Source organism: Rattus norvegicus, chromosome 5 (assembly GCF_036323735.1).
Source record: "Rattus norvegicus strain BN/NHsdMcwi chromosome 5, GRCr8, whole genome shotgun sequence".
NCBI classification, from domain to species: Eukaryota; Metazoa; Chordata; class Mammalia; order Rodentia; family Muridae; genus Rattus; species Rattus norvegicus.
Genome location: NC_086023.1, coordinates 117,524,932 through 117,545,157, shown reverse-complemented (window position 1 = coordinate 117,545,157; position 20,226 = coordinate 117,524,932). Strand labels below are relative to the sequence as shown.

At 44.6% G+C, this 20,226-nt stretch overlaps 1 protein-coding gene and 1 long non-coding RNA gene across 9 annotated transcripts in view; one reads left to right on the top strand and one right to left on the bottom strand.

The window, feature by feature from the left end:
- The window catches only part of LOC120103114 (uncharacterized), a 34,570-nt gene extending 15,457 nt beyond the window's left edge, over positions 1-19,113 (top strand). For 2 of the 6 annotated variants that reach the window (XR_010066547.1, XR_010066546.1), the window contains exons 2-3: positions 1,320-1,337; positions 6,687-19,113. This is a non-coding gene — a long non-coding RNA (uncharacterized LOC120103114). Of the gene's footprint in view, positions 1-1,319 lie in introns of all 6 variants that reach the window. The other 4 variants (XR_005505179.2, XR_005505180.2, XR_005505182.2 and 1 more) reach the window with 3 other exon arrangements.
- Positions 1-20,226, bottom strand: part of Nfia (nuclear factor I/A) — a 538,386-nt gene that overhangs the window by 352,234 nt on the left and 165,926 nt on the right. The gene's annotated exons all lie outside the window — the stretch shown is intronic.

The window sequence follows — 20,226 nt, the reverse complement described above, 5'->3', positions numbered from 1 at the left end:
TGATGACTTTTATAAGCAAAGTTAAATCTAGCAGTTAATAAGGCCCTTCATAAGCCTGTTGGGGCACGTATTGTCCCTTCCCAATCCCCAATCTATCTTCTTGTCTTGGATACATAAATGAACAGTTTATAGTAGATAGTAGATACTTATCACCCCTCCTTTCAGGGAAGTGCGTGGCATGTGATTAAGTTCTCAATCACACATGAGTGGCACACAATTCCTATGTCACTTGTTTAAATGAAATTTGCCTTGGCCATAGCCCTTCACAAAGGCTAACGAGAGGACCTAACTATGTACATAAGGGCTGGGAGAATGTCTAGGAGGCAAGAGAGATGCAATATGGGAGAGTGTGGATCTCTGAATGACTTGGTGAAATAAAGCCACTTCTCCATGCTAGTTACACGTAAGCCTCTGTGCACTGAGATTACTGAAGTACCAGTAGCCAAGAGTGCCAAAAATCAAATTGTAGCCTCTTGGAAACCCCACGGGCTCTCCCCAACTTGGAATGTAACATTAACTTTTGCTTTCTTTCTCAGATTTCTCTTTTGCTGCTTCTCTCCCTCTTGTCTTCTCATCCTAACCACAAGCAATGCCTTCTTTATTCTTTTCCTTTTCTTCTTGTATCCCTTTCTGACATACCATGTGTATTTATGTGTCCTTATGTGTGTGCGAGTGGGTTTTCTGATTCCATCTGCCCAGAGGTCCCTCATGATGGTTCCACAGTCTGTTCAGTTCCAGCAGCTAATGTAAGGCTGCCTCTTGTTCCTTCCAGGCAGATTTGGTCAAAATCCCCTGTGCTCCCCAATAACATCTGACCCTCGCTGAAGCTCAGTTAGGTATCAGTTATGTACATACTCATAGAGACAGTCGTTATATTCATCCTCATATATCTCTACAAAATGCCCAGAGTAGACCCACAATAGATAGATGTCAATTGGTGGATGAATATGGAAAATAGCTACTTATCCCAGTCTTGGTTCTCTGAGAGTAAACAGAGTCAGGGGTATGCTGTTGCTAGAGAGGCCATTATCACAACTGAGAATTGTAAGCATGAAGAGACTGGATTTGCAGTTTGAGGGATGCCATGCTGATCACCTTTGACCTCCTTTCTGGGTAGATGCCATTCCTGTACATAGACGAAGACAGTAACGCTCAACAGGCTGTGGAGAAAGATGCTCAGGCTCTTTTTCAATTAGTCGACAGAAGAGTAGAATATCTGATTCGCTTAGAATTTCCCTTCAAACCCCTAGCTTGTGATGTCTCCTTTAGGAAAGAATGTGAACTTTAAATTTCTTAAAATATAACTTTTGTTGTTACAGCCTGGAATCCTGTTCAAAGTAAGCGTGTGAACCCATCCTTCTCATCCTGGGCACAACACAATAATCGCAAGGGACTGAACAGAATGTTATCTAAGTGAGCTGCTGAGGTCACCAGGGAGGAGGAAACTGAAGGGGAGCTCACCAGGGTCAAGCCACCATATTCTACAGATGATAAACCTGAAGCTGGAAGAGTTAAGGAGCTGGCCACACCGCTGGTAAAGAATTAACCCCCAGCCCAGTGCCAGGCTCATGACATCATGCAGAAGCTACTCTGCAGGAACAGGGAGAGAGCATGTGACTGTGTCTGCTACCAAAGTCTGAAAGGAGCCTGGGAAAAGAGACATACTGTTAGTGAACTCGATGGGAGTAAGAAAACATTGAGTTATTAAAACAAAGTCCAGGCTAGTATTTAGAATTGTACCTGCATGTTTAGACAGTAAGGGATCATTTTCAGGTTGCAAGGAGGATGAAGGTACAGCCTGAGATGGGAAGGCTGTGTTTGGACTGTGGACTGTGCTCTCTACCCCTGGGGACTCTGGGCAGGTCAATTTCTCTGGCAAACCCCTCTGACTACCTACTCTGTAAGACACACATATCGTCAGCCATACTTTACTCAGAAGATTTAGTGAGGATCCCATGCACTCATGAATGAGAAACTAGAAAACAAAACAAAACTTGAGATTCTGTTCTGTGAGGGCCTGAACTATCAGTAACTGTTAGTTTCTCCAGGCCTATGAGGACAAAGAGAGCTACTGTTCAGTTACAGTTGTCAATCCTGTATTTTCTAGATTTTGGAATAGAGGTCTCTCTCTCTCTCTCTCTCTCTCTCTCTCTCTCTCTCTCTCTCTCTCACACACACACACACACACACACACACACACATTCACTCACCCTCCAGCCCCCCCCACACAATTAAAATAAATGAGAACTGTATCTAAAAGTCCATGCACTGATATCCTTTGCCCTTTATTAAGACTGATTTAAAATTTGACCTTTAGGGCTGGGGAGATGGCTCAGTAGATCCCATGCAAGCATGCACAAAGACTTCAGTTTGAATCTCTAGCACACATATAAAAGCTAGTTGTGGTCCCATGTGTCTATAACTCAGCACTAGGGTGTTAGGGGGTGGCAAGTCGATTCTGGGAGCTCCCTAGCCAGCCAGCCAGCCAACCTAGCCAAAATCTTTCTAAGCCCTCCACATTTACACACACACACACACACACACACACACACACACACACATACACACACACACACACACACACACACACGTACCCACACATACACATGTACACTCATACACACACATACACACAGAGAGACAAAATTACTTTTGTCTTGAGTTTCTTAATAATAAAAGAGGAAAGGGTGAAAACTTATGAAATATACAATATCCATGAAATATTATAAAAGCCTAGAATGGATTTCCAAAAGCAACACAGAGTTTTCTGATGGTGGAAATGTTCGACACACATCTCCCATTACATCCTCCACCACTGCTGCTCTATCCACCATAGACAGTGGGGTCGCAGAGAGGTCAGCCTTCACTACGTTGCTCTTGGTGTGGGGAAAGGGATGAGGAAGTGAAATGGATGGGAACCTTGTCCAAGGACTCCTCTGCCCTTGGCTAATTGACTGGTCTAACTACAACAGTGCTCCCCTTGTGGTGAGGTGAAATTTACCTAGTTTGTCATGGATACCTGGAAGAGCGAATGATCAGAAACAAGAAAGTAAGAGCAGAGCTGGAGTTTGGCGCCTGTGACCCATGTTTTTTTTTCACATTCATGCTTATATTAAAAACACAACTTATCAAAAAGTAGAAAGAGAGGAAATAGGAACTGGGACCAGATCGGCATGGGTGCTGGCTTCAGAGTGTCTTTTCCTATTCGAGTTCAAGCTCAGCCTCTCTTGACTTTTCTTTTTCACAAGAGTCACAGAATGCAACCTGCCAATATCAACAATGGAAGATGCTGACAGTGGGTACGGCTGAGTTGGAACTGTCCTTCACGTTCTTGTTTGAATCAGATCAAGTAGGAGGTATCTGTCTCAAAGCCCAGGAAATAGGCTAAGATCCCAGAAAGCATTATAGGAAAGGGCCAGGACCAGCTCTGACCCTGCCTTGGGAACTACTAGGGGAAAAGCCGTCTTTTCTCTTTTAATACACACACACACACACACACACACACACACACACACACACACACACACACACATATATATATATAATAGTATTCAGGCCTTAACTATCTGAAATGTGCAACTTAGTAGCTTAAGTACATTCACAGTGTGTACAGCTTTCTCTGCTGCCCATCCCCAGAGCTTTTATTCCTTTTCCTCAAACTGTGTCTCCCTTTTCTCTTCTCCTCTTCTCCATGTATGGTAATGCCATCCCACCCTCTATCTCCACAAACCATATTATAAGTGGAATTGTACAGTGGTGGTCCTTTGGTGGCCAGCTTATTTCACTTAGCACAGTGTCTTGAAGTTTCACTCTAGTGTTAGATTTTCCTTTCTTGTTAAAGCTAGATAATGTAAACAATGTCCCTCTGTGGGTGGGGGTAGGGTGCAATTCATTTGTTGACCAATCCTTGGTTACTTGGGTCGTTTTTAAACCTTTTGCTGCTGTGAATATGGATGGCCATAACTGTCATCGAGGCCCCGCTTTAATGCTTTCTGATACAATTGTACAGAGGTTCAATTGCCGGAGCACAGGGCAAATATCTTTTCCGTTTCTTTAAGAAGGAAATACCAAGCTTAATTTTTATTTGGAGAAAAATACTGAACAAATTCTTGGGCGACTTTTGTCACTTATGGGGGTAACTTCTTGGATTTTAGTTCCGCATTTTCTGATTGTGTGAGCTTTGAAAAATTGTTTGATTTCTCAGGACCACCCTCAATATCCTCATCGGAAAAGGGGATCTCTTAACTTTCAGTGCTGGGTATTAAACCCAGGGTCTTATGCGAGCAAGGCAGGCACTCCACCACTAAGCTCAGCCTGAGCTCTGAAGAATATCTTTGAATTATTTGGTATCTAAGCTCTTTTGAAATCATAAACATCCATTCTTCTGCATAGTAAAATTACATAAATTTATTTCAGAAATGCTTTCTGAATGTAGAAAACCCAAAGGATGAAGGCTGGGAAGATGGCTGGCAGAAAACAACGAAACTGCCTGCTAGGAGGAGAGCAGGTGGAAGGCATAGGCCGTGACCTGTGGCTAGGCTGTGATTTTATCACAGCACCCAAGAGTCACTAAAACCCAGGAGTGTAAAGAAGCTGGTAATAAGACCAGCCTTTTTCCCCCTAGGAAAATCACCACAGTAGCAATATGGAGAATGATTTTATGGTTATAATAACAAGCTAGCTGCCACTTTCCTCCATCATACTATTTCCCCTTTTACATTTTATTAATAGGTTAAAAATATTAAACAGCATTTCATTGTATCCCAGGCTAGCCTTGAACTTTCTATACAGTCAATGAGAGCCTTAAGTTTGTTTTTGATTTTTTTTAATCTTCCGGAACCTACCTTCATGCTGCTGGGATTATGCTCAGTTTATGGGGTTCTGGGGATCACACCTTAGGCTTTGAAGGTGGATGAGCACTGTATCACCTGGGCCACATTCATGACTCTCTTTGTTAAAAAAAAGTAGGAAACCTAGTCAAAATGCCAAGAAGCTAAGCTAATCTGAAGCAAAAGACACTTAGTCAACAGCTTGGTTAAAAGGTGCTACATTGTCCATCTCTGCACGGTGGTGGGAAAGTCGCGGTTTCTCTTAAAGTGAATACTGTTCTGCTGAACCGTTGACCTGATGGTGGTGCAGTAATGCCTTTAGGTTACTACTGGTTGGTAAAGCAGACATGCCCTTTCAGTTATTACTTCCTCAACTAATAGTTTAGTATTATTAACACTAGAGCAATTTAAAATAAACAACTCTTATGGGAGATTACTATTCCTTTGTTACATTAAAAATAAATATCGCTGCAGAGAGTAGCTCAATGGTAGATGTCTCTCCAGGCATGAACAAGGCCCTGAGTTCTATCTATGGTCTGTCTACCTGTCTGTCTTCCCCCTCCCCTTCCCCTTCCCCCTCTTCCTCCTTCCCCTCCCCCATACACACATGCAAACAAACAAATTAAACATCACAAAAGTATATATTTCAGTAAATGGAATTTTCCTTAATAGAGGTAGTTTAATCATAACTTTGTAACTTATTCTTTGTAAACAATCCCCTGTTAAAGCCAGGGGTGATGATGCATGCCTGTACTCCTAGAGACTGAGCCAGGAAGGTCAAAACTCTGAGGCCAGGGTTGCCTCAGAGAGAGAAGGAGGGGGATGCTAGCCAGCCAACATGGACTAGATACTCAGTTCCTCTCTCAAAACTAAATAGATGGCATAGTCTATAAAATCATAGCACTAAATAGAGATGCTGTCCGCCCCCTTTATATGCCCCAGCTCTCTTTACTCTGAAAGTTATAAATACACTTCATCCACAGAGTTTTTGTAACTAGGAAAACAATGGGTGATCCTAGTAGGCCGCTGTTTCAATGGGCCAAGAAACAACTTGGTTTTATTCTCTAAAAATAAGTTATTTTGGAGGAAATACACAGGTTTTGGTATGCAGAAGTCCTTGCTGTTTTGCAGATATTGGGAGTCATCTAATCAGTGAAATGAGGCTGGAAAGAACAGCATTTACCTTCAGAACATTTTGTTATTTGGCATAGCATTTGCTTTGTGTTTACCAAGGAAAGAGAACCAAAAGAGAACGAGGAAAGCCAGTTACAAAGAGGCCTCAGTGTGAGCGGCATACTTGCTGCTATGCTGCAAGCAGGGTCTGAGGAAGACCTGAAAACTTCAGGTTTTTCATGTACTTGGTGTGTGCATTGATTGTATGGTGGGAAAGGAAGTAGATTTTTATAGAAGCTAAGAGGTGATGTGTGCTTCTGAGTTTACCAATATTCCTATTCATTTGCTAGCCCTCCTAAGAGATATACTATTGACAATTCATCAAAGACATTTTAATTTGCCCTGAGACAGCCACTATAAACATTTCAGTTTTTTTTCTTTTGTGTGAGCAGTGCTTTGCCTGCATTTGTGTCTGAGTGTCTGTGTGGGTGTCTGGTAACTATGGAAGCCAGAAGAGAGTATTGGATCCCTTGGGACTGGAGTTAGAGATGGTTGTGAAGCACCCTGTGGGTGCTAGGAATTGAAAGCAGGTCTTCTGGAAGACTAGCCAGTACTCTGAACTGCTGAGCCATCTCTGCTGCCCTAGAAACAAAATGTTCTCGGCTCTCCCATTGTGGAATCATTTCTAATGGTCCTGACCACTACCAATGTTTACATTCACTATTAATTTTTTTTTTTTTACAGCAGAGAACTATCAAATAAGTTCAGGTTTGGAAATGTTTCCTGACTGTCCTTGATTCACCAAGTGTAACATTAGGGTCTGTGGATACAGACAGGATTGAAGACATGACCTTCATTCACACAGTAAGCAATTTGAGGCGGGTGCTGTGGGGTTACCTCATCAGCCATAAGGCTGCTAGCAGAGTAACCCTCTCTACGTCAGGAACACACATGACATTGCTCCAAATAGTGAGTTGCGTGCCTCTCCTGTCTTTTCTTCAGTTCTGGTCCTTTATTAGTGATACTCTATTGAACAGTATGGAAAATGTAGCATGTATGTTGTAGAGTATGTTATAATTTTCCTAGCATTCTAAAGTTTAGTTTCTCAACATCAGATTTTGGGGAAAAAGCTGCATCTTTATGTTATAGATAATCAAAGCATATTGTAATATCGAATGTTATTTAGAATATTGTCTGGGGCTTTTGAAGTTTCTGTAGCTTGTCCAGAATAAGGTTTCTTTTAGTTGATAACATTTACAGAGATACCTATTGATTCCTAAGCTGGGTGCTTTTGATTGGAGAAGTATTGCAGAACTTATGAAATCCATTCTCCTTCTTCTTATTTTATTTTCTTTCAAAGCCAAACAGGACCTATAGTTTTACAGTTGCCTTTATTGATTTGATGTTGTTTACTAGATCATTCCAGTCATTTCAATGTGTTCAAGACTTTTCTTTAAGAGACGCCCCATCATAGCCAGAGTTCTATACATTGTCTCCAGTTATATGCCAAGTTCAAGGGCAGCAGCCTCCCTTCCTTCTCACAGTGGAGGTTTGACCTAGGAATTGGAAAATTAAACAGCACTTCACTGCTTGTTAGAACAGTCCCCATAAGATAAATTTGAAGACTTTCTGAGCATAATATTTTTATATTACTTTAAAAATAAAAACAACTGAGAAACACTATGCTCTCCAGGCTAGTGTTTATTAGCCTCGTGGAACTGTACACTCCTTTTCCCCAACCAAAAGCTTTCAAGTAGCAGCACACTGTGACTCTTGCTAGACTCGTCCCACAGTAAGAAAGTTTGTTTTTCTGGGTTTCTTTTTCTCCTTAAAAAAAATCTTGTAAAGCTAGCTTTTCTGACTACTAGGAACTTCATAGTAGTGAATTATTTCTACACGCTGTAAACCCCCCCAGGTCTGACCTCAGGGCAGCATTTACAAACTGAAGGCTTCTCTGGTTCCTATGCTTTTTTGCCATTGTGTGTTCTTATTTGATTCTGTGGGTATCGAACACAGAGGTGCAAGTTAGAGTCCTGTGCAGTCTGGAGCCTTGGAAACTGGGACTTTCAGAGAAGAGGCAGGACAGGTGCAGCTGCCCCGAGTATCTGGATAGATTGGCTGCCCCGAATATCTGGATAGATTGCTTTTGTGTGACCCTAGATGTTAACTTTGTATGTGTCTCCTCTTATGCCTGATTTAAAATGCCCACTTCTCTCCGGATCACAGAAACATGGAAACCGTGCACTGCCCGTCTATCAAAGGTAATGACCCAAACATAGCTGTCTGTTTTAGATATAAGAGCAAGTAAAATGGATAGTTATTGCTTTTATTATCATTAGACTCGTGTGTGTCATTTCTACCACACCCTTAGAAAGCTCTATTTTAGTTATAATGAAGAGCTTGCTCTACTGGGCATATCTTTGAAAAACAATTATTAATGTTCTGTATATATTCGGACCAACCCCAGCATCCATCCCCTGTGTATTTGACTTGAGTACCAGTTGAATTGTTTCATCTGCCTTTGCACTTCCCCTTAAACAGAAGAGATATTAGCTCTGGGCAATCCAAACTGACTTTATCAAGTCAATAAGAGCCTTCAGCTTGGCCTCTTCTTTCCCAGGTCTCCTCTCATTCTGGGGAGTGGGTGGGTGGGGGACAAGATTTCTAAGCTTATATACCTATGCGTTGGGACTGCATGTAGAGCTGGGCCTGGCGAGCCAGTCTTTGAGGGCAGGCTTCCTTCATACAAAGCCACTCATTTGTAGTCTGCATGGCACTTAAACCCTTTAAAACTACAAACAAACTCCAGGAAAGTTACATCAGTCTAAACAAAGACACGTCGCTTAAGTTGTTATTACACAGTCCATGACATTACTTACATGTCTACCCATCCACACTACAATTATCTTCCCAATTTGACAAATGACATTGCTCTCTGTAAGTGGCTTCAGGAAAAGTGGCAGAAGCCTCCCGTAAGGACATTAAGGGCAACTCTGCAGGACTGGAAAAGGTTTTCTCATGCCTGAAAAACATCCACTCAGGTTTTGTCCTGAATCTAAAATAGGGTGTCAAAGCTGTCCCCAAGTGGTTGGGATCCCACTTTTAAAATGTAAATTATCAGTCTGGGGTGACTGTGTGCTTGGCTGTCTAGAACATCAGGGGATAGTAAGTGAAAGCAGTGTTCTAAATGGATGTGCTTAAGAATTCACAGCCCTCAGGACACAGCTAGTAATTAGTTAATTAGCCCTCTTAGTACTCTTGCTCTACTAAGTGCTGTCCCCAGATCTGGTTAAGAGTTTGCCTCAGCGCGCTTCTCGGCATTTCGTGGTTGTTAAGCAGAAGTCAGACGAAGCCTATTCTGGACACATTTTTATTTAAAAAGCCAGACAGAAGGATCAGTCCTAAAAGGGAAAAAATGGCAACTACTTGGAGAATAAAAGCGAATGAGGACAAACGCTCCGCACAAGTGTAGAAGCCCATTTCTCTCCGCAACGGAGCTGCCAAGAGGGCAGAGGGGAGAGGGGCAAACCCACTCAGCGTGGTCTGCAGTGGTTTGGCCTTCCCACGGCTCAGAAGGCCTGGTGGCCATTTTCTTTCTCCTTTTATTTTTTTTTTTTCTTTAAGGGAGTAAAGGGAAATTAAGACGGAAAAATAAAAACAAATCTCCCACCCAGTATCAACAACTCGGCTCCTCCCCCAAAAGAAAAAAAAAAAAAAGCGCAGGTACTAAACCCAATCCACATGCATCCTGCGAAGCTCCCCGCAGTCAACTCGATTCCCTTTGGCGAGCCGTGCTGAAGGAGACGCGATCTGGAAAAAATCAATCGGAGCTCAGGCCCCGCGCCGCCGCCGCAATGGCCAGGAGTCAGGGCTGCAGGGCGCTCTGCCGCAGTGCACGTCCGCCGCAGCCGTCCAGTTCCAGTGAATAATGGAAGTACGGCGTGGAGACAATAAAGCTGATTTATCACGCAAAATAACTCACTGCTGCCTCAGCCCAACCCTTCGTCGTGCCGCTTTAAATCACAAATGCGCGCACACAGATCCATAGGTGCTCACACATGCACAGTACGTGTGTGTGTGTGTGTGTGTGTGTGTGTGTGTGTGTGTGTGTGTGTGTTCTCGCGCGTGCGCGCCAGGATCAAATGGAAGAATTCAGCTTTGGGTATAGCGTATAGGGGGAAAACCAAAAGAGCCTGTCACTCCAATCCAGTATCCGCATCTATTGCAGCATATAGCAATAGTGAGGGAATCCAGCGCTAAGGAGCAGTCCGTAAAGACTGGGGTCTTCTGTAAGCAAAGCAAACCCTCCCCCCCCTTTTTTAAGCAGAAAGAAAGAGTATCGGTAACTGAGGTCAGACCTAAAATGATGTTTCTCAGTGCAGTTGAGTGTTGAAGGGTGCAATGGAAAGTTTCTGGGTGAACATCTGGTGAAGACATTCTATGAACACGTCTGAAATGAAGAAAGCAGTAAGAGCGTTCTTTTACAGATCATCTGGACACAAAAAGGGGGGTGGTGGCAGAGTTGTAAAAACTTTGTTTTCAAAGTGTGTTTTAGTCTTAGGGGTTTTGTGGGCATAAAGCTAACCCAGTGAGCTGAAGCAGAGTCCTGGGTTCTGTGTTAGCCTAGGCCTGAGGAAGTCTCCCCTTTTGAATGGCTCCCTTTTCTCTTCTGCAAAAAATGCAGAAAGTAAATGGTCTTTCTTGGCACAGTGGCTTCAGGACTCCATCTAGGTGATGAGGTTTACTAAAGAGAGAAGGCACGTTCTTCAGGTGGTCTCTGTGCAGGAGAAAGGTAGCAAAAGTATCAGTCTAGTGGGCCTCAATTCTTCCTATGGAGAACTAGCTCTGAGTGTGCTTAGCATATAATGAGTGCACTCTGAGAACGCTATATCTAGAGTCACGTGGCTCTCTTTTTTGAGGAAGGGGAAAGACTACCTAGATCATCCAAAAGGATTTGCAGAGTGGGGAATGTTTTCAATGTTTCGTTCATTAGTAACATGTCTGCAGAATGTTCAGTCACTTGGAGAATTCAGAGCAAGTGACATTTTAGTGGGTAGGAGCTGTGTACTGGGTTGGCTGTTTAGATTGGCCAAATTACTGGGATTGATTACTCCCTGCCTACCATTTCAGAAAATAACTCCAGGCAGAGCAGGGTTGCATGCAAGGACTGTTGGTGGATATTTTTCATCTGGGTACTGAAGGCTACGGCCAAACCACTTACTGGAGTTGACATGTGTTAGCTGAGTAATCCCAGGCAAATTACTTAGTTGAGTTTTGCCTCAGTTTCCTGCACAGGGACTCATCTGCAACCAATTTACAGATGTGCCATGATCAAATGAGTTATCTCACGAAAGTGCCTAGACCACAAGGCAGGTGTAAGAAACAAGTTCATGAGTGCTCAAGGTGATTATCACACTACTGTCTGCACAGGACAAGCAATGGTCAGACAGAACAGATAGGTGGGTTCTCTGCAGGACCCTTGGGTTTCAGACAAGGGACCTAAGCAGTCAATCTGTCTTTGAAGGATGTCGGTGAGAAGCAGGGAGCTCAGCGTTTATTATTTTAAGGGAAGGCCAGGCCACCCCTCAAAAGCTCCAATACCATGTGAGCTGGAGAGTTTCCTACTTCACCAGAGCAAGGCAAATGGTCCATGTTGATTTTATCTACATGTCCAGTATAGGTTCGCTATCCAGATAGGAGGAAGGCAAGCTTTCCCTTGGAGAGACATTTCTAAGGCTCCAACTCCTGTCCTCCCTATTCTGATGCTTTCTTTCTTGTACAACTTGTCACCATAAGCCCAATCTCTGTCATTGAATTATGAAGCCAAAACAACCCCAAATCCCTGGCGTGCTCCTTTGTGTCATTATTAGTTTAAAGGAAGAGAGGAAAGCCTGAATTTCTCTCTCCTTTTAAGGATCCCCAGGGTGCATCCTTGAACAAGGGTTTAGGAAGGGTCACAGGAGCGGAATGCTTAGGGGGCCAATTGCATTTGTATTTGCAGTTTGGGAATGCAAGCAAGCTGCCTTTAAGCTTTATAGAGGAAGTAGGGATTAGGTGTTTCCAGAGCAAGGTAGGCACTGGCAGGCTTAGGTCACCCTTGCTAGAAAGTAATGCCCCACTTTTTTCTGTGCACTTCGGAGCCCCAGGTGCATTAACTACTTTACCAGGGACTATGGTGTGACAGCTTAGATCTGGCAGACCTGGAACTCCCCAAGTAGAATGGATGACCCTGGGACTTCTATGTTGCCTGATTTTATGCTCCAGGGTTAAGTTCTACTTTAGCCAGAAAGGGTCTGGAGAGAAAAAATTGATGCCTTCCAACTTGCTAGTGTGAGCCCACAATTGCACTTGGTCAATCTCATTAACAATGTTTCCAAAACAAATGAATAAAAATACAGAGCAGAGCATGCCTGCTTGCCTTGCTTCTGGCCTTTTGGCCTGTCACATTGTTCTAGCAGCCCAGGACCTCACATCATTATCTCAGAAGCACAACTATCCCCTTAAAGAGGCTGTAAGTTTTAGTAAGGAAATCTAGTATACTTATACTTTAAGTATATGTTTTGGAAATCCAACGTGAGAAACCTATTTCCCCCATTCCTAAGAACCTGACACCCTATCCTGCCTGTTATGGCCTTCTGGGCTTCAGCCTCTGAGCATCCCTGTAGGGGTTTTGTGAAGCAGCAGGTTTTCTCAGTTTCCGGGGAGAATTTCGAGGAGAATTTGAGTATAAATTCAATTCTGACTCTCACTCTCATCCCCACCCATTTGGACCACGGGTATCTTCTATTTTAGACCCAGAGAAGAGCAGAGTCTCGACGAGTGGAGGCAAGGAACTGGAGGAACAGAAGCTGAGGCCAAGGTCAAGACTGTGGCTGAAGGAGGTGGCAGCTAGGTGCTGCCCTCTGGCCCAGGAGTTGACCTCGACTTGCTGAAGTCCTGAGCAACGCTCCGGGAAGGGGGAAGGGGGTTGGGGGAAGGGGGAGGGGGAAGGAGGGAGAGCCACGGCTGACCAGCCCTCGATCTTTGGAAGCTGAAGCCCACTGAGAGCCTTTTAGTAGTTGTCCTGAAAGGAAGATCGGCTGTTAAGCACAGCTGAACTTCGAAAGGCGCTCTCTGGCGCGACTTCTTTCCCTGTTAAAGATTTGGGAGAGGCCTGAGCCCTGACGTTTCTATCTCCCCCAACTCCCGGGAAACCCGATCTAATTGTTCACTAATTCTCCATTAATAGGCCCTCTACCTCGGCAGCCGGTCCTCAGTGGCTTAGGTGATGGAGCGAGTTTATCAGTCTCCTCATAGGGAAAGTGTTGCACGAGTTTGAAGTATTGTAAGCAGTTACAAAGTAACCCCAAAACAAAGCAGATACAAACCCAAACCAAAGGCCAACCAAAATGAAAATAAAATGCCCTCTTTACGGCACAAAAAGCCTTAAGTGTGCTCACTCTTGCTCAGTCATTTGAGTCCTTGAACCGCACAGGAAAACAGCTCTTCCAGGCCTTCTGGAGGACAACTTAATGACACTGCAGTATATCATCAGGTTAAAACGTTTTCCAGAGCAGGGTTTCAGAGAAGCATCTTTGCCACTAAGGGTGGAACGTCTGCTTACAGAGAGGGCTGCCTGCAGGAATGGGGGAAAGGCTGGGTGCAGCCCAACTATAAGCCCAAAGTTTTCAACTTTGGGAGCACAGTACTGGGTACTGTGGGCCGTGGAGTGTCAGCCTCTGGAGCAGACAGGACTGTAGGCTGAGCTGTTTCCCACTGCTTGCTGCAACTCTGCAGCAGACATTGTCCTCTCCTATTGCCTGACTGACTGACTGACTGACAACTGACTGATCATAACCCTTCCTTCTAATGCCCAAAGTTCCTGCCTCTTTGTGCTTGGCCTTAAGTCAGGCCTGTTCCCCACATATTTACGTGTGATAAGCTCTTGCTCTTTGGCTGGCTGAAGAACCCAGAATGTAAAGGTGTGTGTTTGGGGGAAGGGGCACAGCAGTCTATCACCCACATTCATTTATGCTTTTCAAGGGGAAAGTGGCAGAGTTCTGTACTTTCTCAGACAGGAGAGCTTGTGGAAGCCATAACAGTGTTCAGATTTCATGTGTCTAAATCTCCACTCAAACCCTCTTAGCAAACACAACCCAAGCCGAACATTCCTAGTCCTCCAGGGGTTTCCACACTGTTAGGTAGTGTCTTCTTAAATTATCTCTTGGAAAGAGGATACCAACTTTCAGTAAACCAGTAAGTGCTCCCTTGCTCCTGGTAAGTTATATTCATCAAGTGTGGGCTACAAGCTAGTCATTCAAGACCTTGGCCCAGGTCTCAACCCTGGAATAGGAATGAAGACTTCATTTATGGCTTGGGGGGGGGGGGGACCCTTTTCATCCAGTTTACCAAGGAGGAAGAGTGCTGAGTGCAATGTGGGCACCCACTTTGTAGGAGACACAATCCATCCACCAGCTTTGCTAACATTGGAAGCACAATCTCAACATGTCCACCATTCTCTGCATAAATGCCCTGGTAGGGGACCAGATCACGAGGCCTTTGTGGTTTCTGTCTCTTTTACCCACCAGCTCGGTGAATAAATCACACACCTGCCCTCTCAAAAGAGGCCAAATCCAGTTTCTGCCTCCCAGGGAGTATGAAGATCACTTTTGTTGGAGTTACTGCCCAAAGCAATTGCTTGAAGTTTTAAGACTCACGTAGAGACTAGGCCTGGTGATATTCCTGCTAAAGTTAACCCTAGGGAAGAGTGCAGTGCTGGAATTCCAAGATCAGAGTGTTAAAATGGGTCTCAATGTAATGGTTCCATAACAGTATTTTCTATTTCTCGTATTCCCTTCTTAGGGGCGGCACATCTGAAGCACAAGAGACTAATAGATACACTCCAACTTTCCTCAAGATAAAAGCTGCCACTAAATGGAGTTGCAACCAAGCGTCGCAACTGCACATACCCCGTTGCCATTGTTTATTTAAATTTACCCCAACAGTTATTTTATGGACTTGAGGACGTGTAACAGGTTCTAATTGGTAGGGGGCGGGGAAAGTCTAGTCAGGTGTCTTTTACTGTTTTCCGATCAAAGAAAGAGTTTGGGTAAAAGAGTAAGCTTTTTGCAGTGTATTTTCTAAGCATTCTTTTCAGTGGCTGTAGGCTTTCCTTCCCTAGACCTCTAAGAGTCATACAGTTCCGCTTTCACTTTTCCTCCCCACAGCCTCGCTAACACACTCTCCCGCCTGTCCCAGGCCGCTGGTACGGAGCGGAGGACCCCCACGATTCCCCCTAACCTAACATGCTCAACTTCAGAAGCTTCTAGGAGAAAATGTCTTCTTCGCGAAGTACAGTCGGAGCAAATCATCCACCTAGAGTTCCCTCCGCTGCTGCAGTAGAAAGGACTTCGGTTGATCTTCAAGCTGGAACCCGCGCACGGGACGTATCCGCCGGTGGCCGCAGCGGAGCAACCCAGGCCGGAGGTTGGCGCCGCCCTACACGTCCTCCCGCCCCGCGGGACATCCCAATGACCCGGTCACTCAGCGCCCAGCCACCGTGGGACCCCACTCTCCTTCCCTACTCTGTTCCGTCTCTCGAAGTGCCCCCAGCCCAGCTGCAATGTGATCACTCCCGACACCCGGCTCCATCGCGTATAACCCCACGCGGGTGAGCTGGGATTCGAATATGGGAACTCAATTTCGCAACGAAAAAGCTCAGGGCCAGGACCGGGTCAGAGGGAAGAAAGACCTTGAAGAGACCGCCCAGGGTGCAGATAGCAGGTCCTGAGGAGGCGGTCTGCGGTTCCCTAAGCAGACTCTGCAGGTGCACCCTGCTGCTTCTCTTGCAAGTCTTTTGAGGTTTGACCTTTTAGAGCTTTGTAAAGTTGTCTCTCCCCGCCCCTCAATCACGGGGTCACACTAGGGATCACACTGTCCTCAGTCCTCTAGTCCCATTGCTGACTTTGGGGAAAGGGGTATAAGAATGAGGGTGGCCTGGGCCGCAGGACTATTGGGGTTCGAGCACCGCTCTGGAGCGCCACGCTGGGCAGAGAGCGCTCAGAGCTCGATCACTACGCTCTACCACTTGGGAAGTGCAGCTTAATCGTTCAGCTCCGCCCACCCCGGAGGAGCGGGGGTGGGGTGGGGGTGGAAGGGGGGAGTGAGGTCGGGGGAGAAAAGAACAGAGAGAGAGAGAGAGAGAGAGAGAGAGAGAGAGAGAGAGAGAGAGAGAGAGAGAGAGAGAGAGAGAGAGAGAGAGAGAGAGAGAGAGAGAGAGAGAGAGAGAGAGAGAGAGAGAGAGACTGGTGACCCGGGTTCTCTTCTTTCAAGTTCCCCTAAGCGAAGCAGGGCGCCACCTACAGTCGAGTTCTAACTAGCACGTTGGTGAGAAGGCTGGTGAACCTTTCCTAAACAAGGCCGGATTTTGGGCACAGCCATCTCATATTTGTAATCACTCCAGACCGATCGGTCTGTTGGCAGGCAGCAACAGACGAGACCATACCGAAAATGCGCGTTGGAGGCGTGCAGAAGTTGGGAAACAGAACAGTACTAGCTCTGATTGGACTTGTTCGCGCTCTAATGGTTTGGCTGGATTTTGATTCCAGTATCTCCTCCAGGTTTCAGCCAAGGAGAGCAGCAGTCAATTTCATTAGGAAGAGTATCTGTGTGACCTTAAACAAGTCGCTCCGTCATTCACTCTCCTTTCTCATCTCCTTTAGAACTATAGCTGTGATAGTTTTTTTTCCCCCTAAATTAATGAGACAAAGTAGGTGAGAAACTGCTGGTGCTAAGAGCTCCTACCTATTTTTAAAGGAGGGGAAACCTTCTGAAAAATAAAACTTTAAAGCCATTGAATATGTGTTTTCTGCTCCATGAAAGATTAGGTCTTTATAAGGAAGAGATGAGAAAGCCAGCCAAGTGGCCCCAATAACTGATTCAAGCACTGGCTATTGGCTCTTCTCTCTAGCTAATCTCCTCATAGACAAAGGAAACATATTAATGGCTGGCTGTGACTACTTAATTACCATTTTGTTTTATAAATTGTTAATTACCACGTGGATGTCATATGATATACATTATCCCCACTGTAAAGACAAGGACATACAGTTCGGAGATGAAAGTTATATCTGTAACTTCAGCAGACCCAAGTCTGTTTCTGAACCTGCTTTTGATGTGTAGTATTAAGTACTGGGAGATCAGGCTAGGAGTTTTTCCATAGGAAGTCACATGATTTTTCATAGCACCTTGGAGAAGAACTGAGGGTTCCTGAAAGGGGGAATGGAGGGCCAGGGAGGTCAAGGATGTCACTTTTGTGGGAGGTGTAGAGGCAAGGGTTTGTTTCCTCTTACAATTCTAGGTTATGTGGGTCAGTAAAGGAAGGCAGGGTGAGAACCTGGAAACAGGAACCAAAGTGGAAGCCATGGGGGAAAGTGCTTACTGGCTAGTTCTTGGCGTCCCTGCCTGTTTTTTCCAAGGGAGTCATTTTCAGAAGTGGCAGAGAAGGGTCACAGGGAACCTTCCTCTGACTACACGTAAGTGACCTGTACTGGCACCTGTGTCGGGACACTTGTAAGACTTATCAAGATAAGCCAGGCAGGAGAATTGGATGAGCTGTGCTGAAGGGACTGTAGCCTAAGCAGTGGTAACTATTGTAGAGTTTCCTTAGGAAATCTTGACAGTGGAAGAAAGAGCCCGGCATGGGGGCAGTAGGAAAAGCCAGAGATAGACTGACTTATACTTCTATTAATATAATTAGTCTGCGCTTACCTCATGGCCTACACAGCCAAATTTCATCAAACAGCCCAATGAAAAGTTTAATAGAGCAATTGCTGTCCTGGCATCTGAACTACAGCAGTTGGGCTCTGTTGTTCTTGTTATGGGAATATATACATTAAGTTTGCCCCCAGCTCAACCCTGGGGCTTCATGAATGCTGGGCAAGTGCTCTACCATTGAGCTAGAGTTCAAGGCCAACACTGCACTTTTTTTTTTTTTTAAAATATCGACTATGTTACTGCTTTGTGTCCTTGTAATATTAGAGTCATTTCTTTCTTTTTTCTTTTTCTTTTCTTTTCTTTTTTCTTTTTTTGTAGTGGCATTTCATAATGAAAGGTTTGGATTACACAGAGAAGCAAATTACACTGCTTTCAGCATTTTGGGGTTACCACTGTGGAAAATTATGCATGAGCTTCCCTTCCTATCCATCAAAGCGTAAAACCCAAACCATCATTCCTACCCATAGCACTGCCTCTACACTAACTAGTAGAATAGCCAGACTTATCAGAGGGCCTCGACGCTGTGAAAATGGCTTGGCCTATAAACTTATCTGTGCACAAGTGTGACCTGAGCTCAATCTCCATATCTGTGTCAAAGAGTAACTGGGGAGAAAAGATCTGCAGGGCTGCTGGTCATCAGTCAAGACCAATTGGCAAGTTCCGGGCTCAGTACGAGATCCTGTGTCAAAAACTATGATGGGAAGTTACTGAGGAAGACACTTAACATTGACCTCTGGCTTCCTCCTCCCTCTCTCTCTCTCTCTCTCTCTCTCTCTCTCTCTCTCTCACACACACACACTCACACACACTCACACACATACACACACTCACACTTACACACACACACACATACACACACACACGTATGTACATGAGTCCGTAAAGTGAAGCAACAGATAGTTTAGCTGGAGCATTGTCCATAAACCAGGCATCCATCCTCCTGCCAGCTCCAAGTATAATCCTTCTACTTGCCAATACATGACTAGGAGCCCAGACTTTGGCTAGTTGTCTCCACTTTCCACATAGTGACAGTGTTTCTAATAACCTAATAGACTTTCATTTTGAAACACATGGCACAAAGAAATCCATTAGCAGAAGAGCCCTACTGGGTACCTAATGCTTTAAAGTCATGCAGTAAGGTCAGGTGGCCAGGTTGTCAGTTTGTTTATTTACTTTTTTGGTGACTCATTGGTAATTAAGAAGGCTTTGTTGTAAGAAGAGGCAGGTGACAGAATTTTAGAGTGTGCTTTATGTGTCCCATGTTATTCTGTTTTTTAGCAGAACTACAAAGAAATAAAAGAGTGTTTCTTCTTGGAAGTTTGAGATACAAGTTTTAGGGTAGAAACTTCCTCTAGGCTCCCATTCTAGGGTCCAGACCTTAATTTTGCTATAATAAAACAATGCAACAAATCTCAAAGAGAATGTGTCTCAACTCAGACATTTCCTCCCCAAAGTTACAGCCTGCATCCTAGAATTTTAATGTTTCTGATTTCATCTTCCATATTGCTCCATAAATAAGTGACTCGAGAAAGCACTTGAGGAAAGTTGGGAGTTATAGTGTGTGACCTCATTTTATACACAGCCACATACGGACAGATTTACAAGGGACAGCACTGCTCTGCTGGGGGTGGGGACCTATGCTGTTGTCTACTTTGTTACCATGTTTTCTACGTTATGGAAACACATGTCTGTCAGAATAAGTGAGTTTGTCTCCAGTGGTCTTTAGTAAAGAAGACACAAAGCAATGGGGGACCACGAAGGCGCTCTGAAACTTAGCAACTTTCTTTGTGTTACCTGTGTTGACCAAGGCCCTCGGTCAATGTCAGGTAAGCCCCGAGAACCTGGACAGTTACTAAATCAAAATGGCTTTTTACAACAGACAGGTGTGAGACTAGTCTGAGACTCCTAACCCCCGCTCCCATCGTGAAGATGGAGTCATCTGCAAAGTCATTGCTGAGAGCCCAATAAACAGTGTCACACGTTACTGGTTTTAGAAGGACCAATTTCATGGGACAGTTGCTGAGAAAGGCAATTGCTATATGCTTGTAGTAAAAACCTTGGTGTTTTCACATCACTTAAATGCTACATAAACGTGGACATAGAGGACTCCTGAGTGTTTGACCCAGCACAGCTGCTGGTGTGAATGCAGCATGGGCCACACTCACGGGTTTACCTGAGGAGCCTACACCTTGGCACCCATGAAGTCTAGAGATCTTGGCAACAACTTTGGAATTATTGAAATGAGAAATGGTGGTTATAGTAATTCTAAAGTACTAGCGGTCAAGGCCGTTGCTTGTCAGGACTCGTGGGAGGCATTCACAGATTTTAGACAGATGAGACTAGTTCCAACTATGCATTCCCCCTGTTTTATCTACTGGGTTTCAGCCCCTCCCGCAGTCTTCTCAGTCTGGGCTTGATGTTTCTTTATGCAACCGTCTTCCCATAGAGGCTTGCTTCTTTTTCTTGGCACCTTAAACTTCATTTGTATTACAAGAGTCTTGTCTGCATAGAGACCTTCTGAGATGACAGC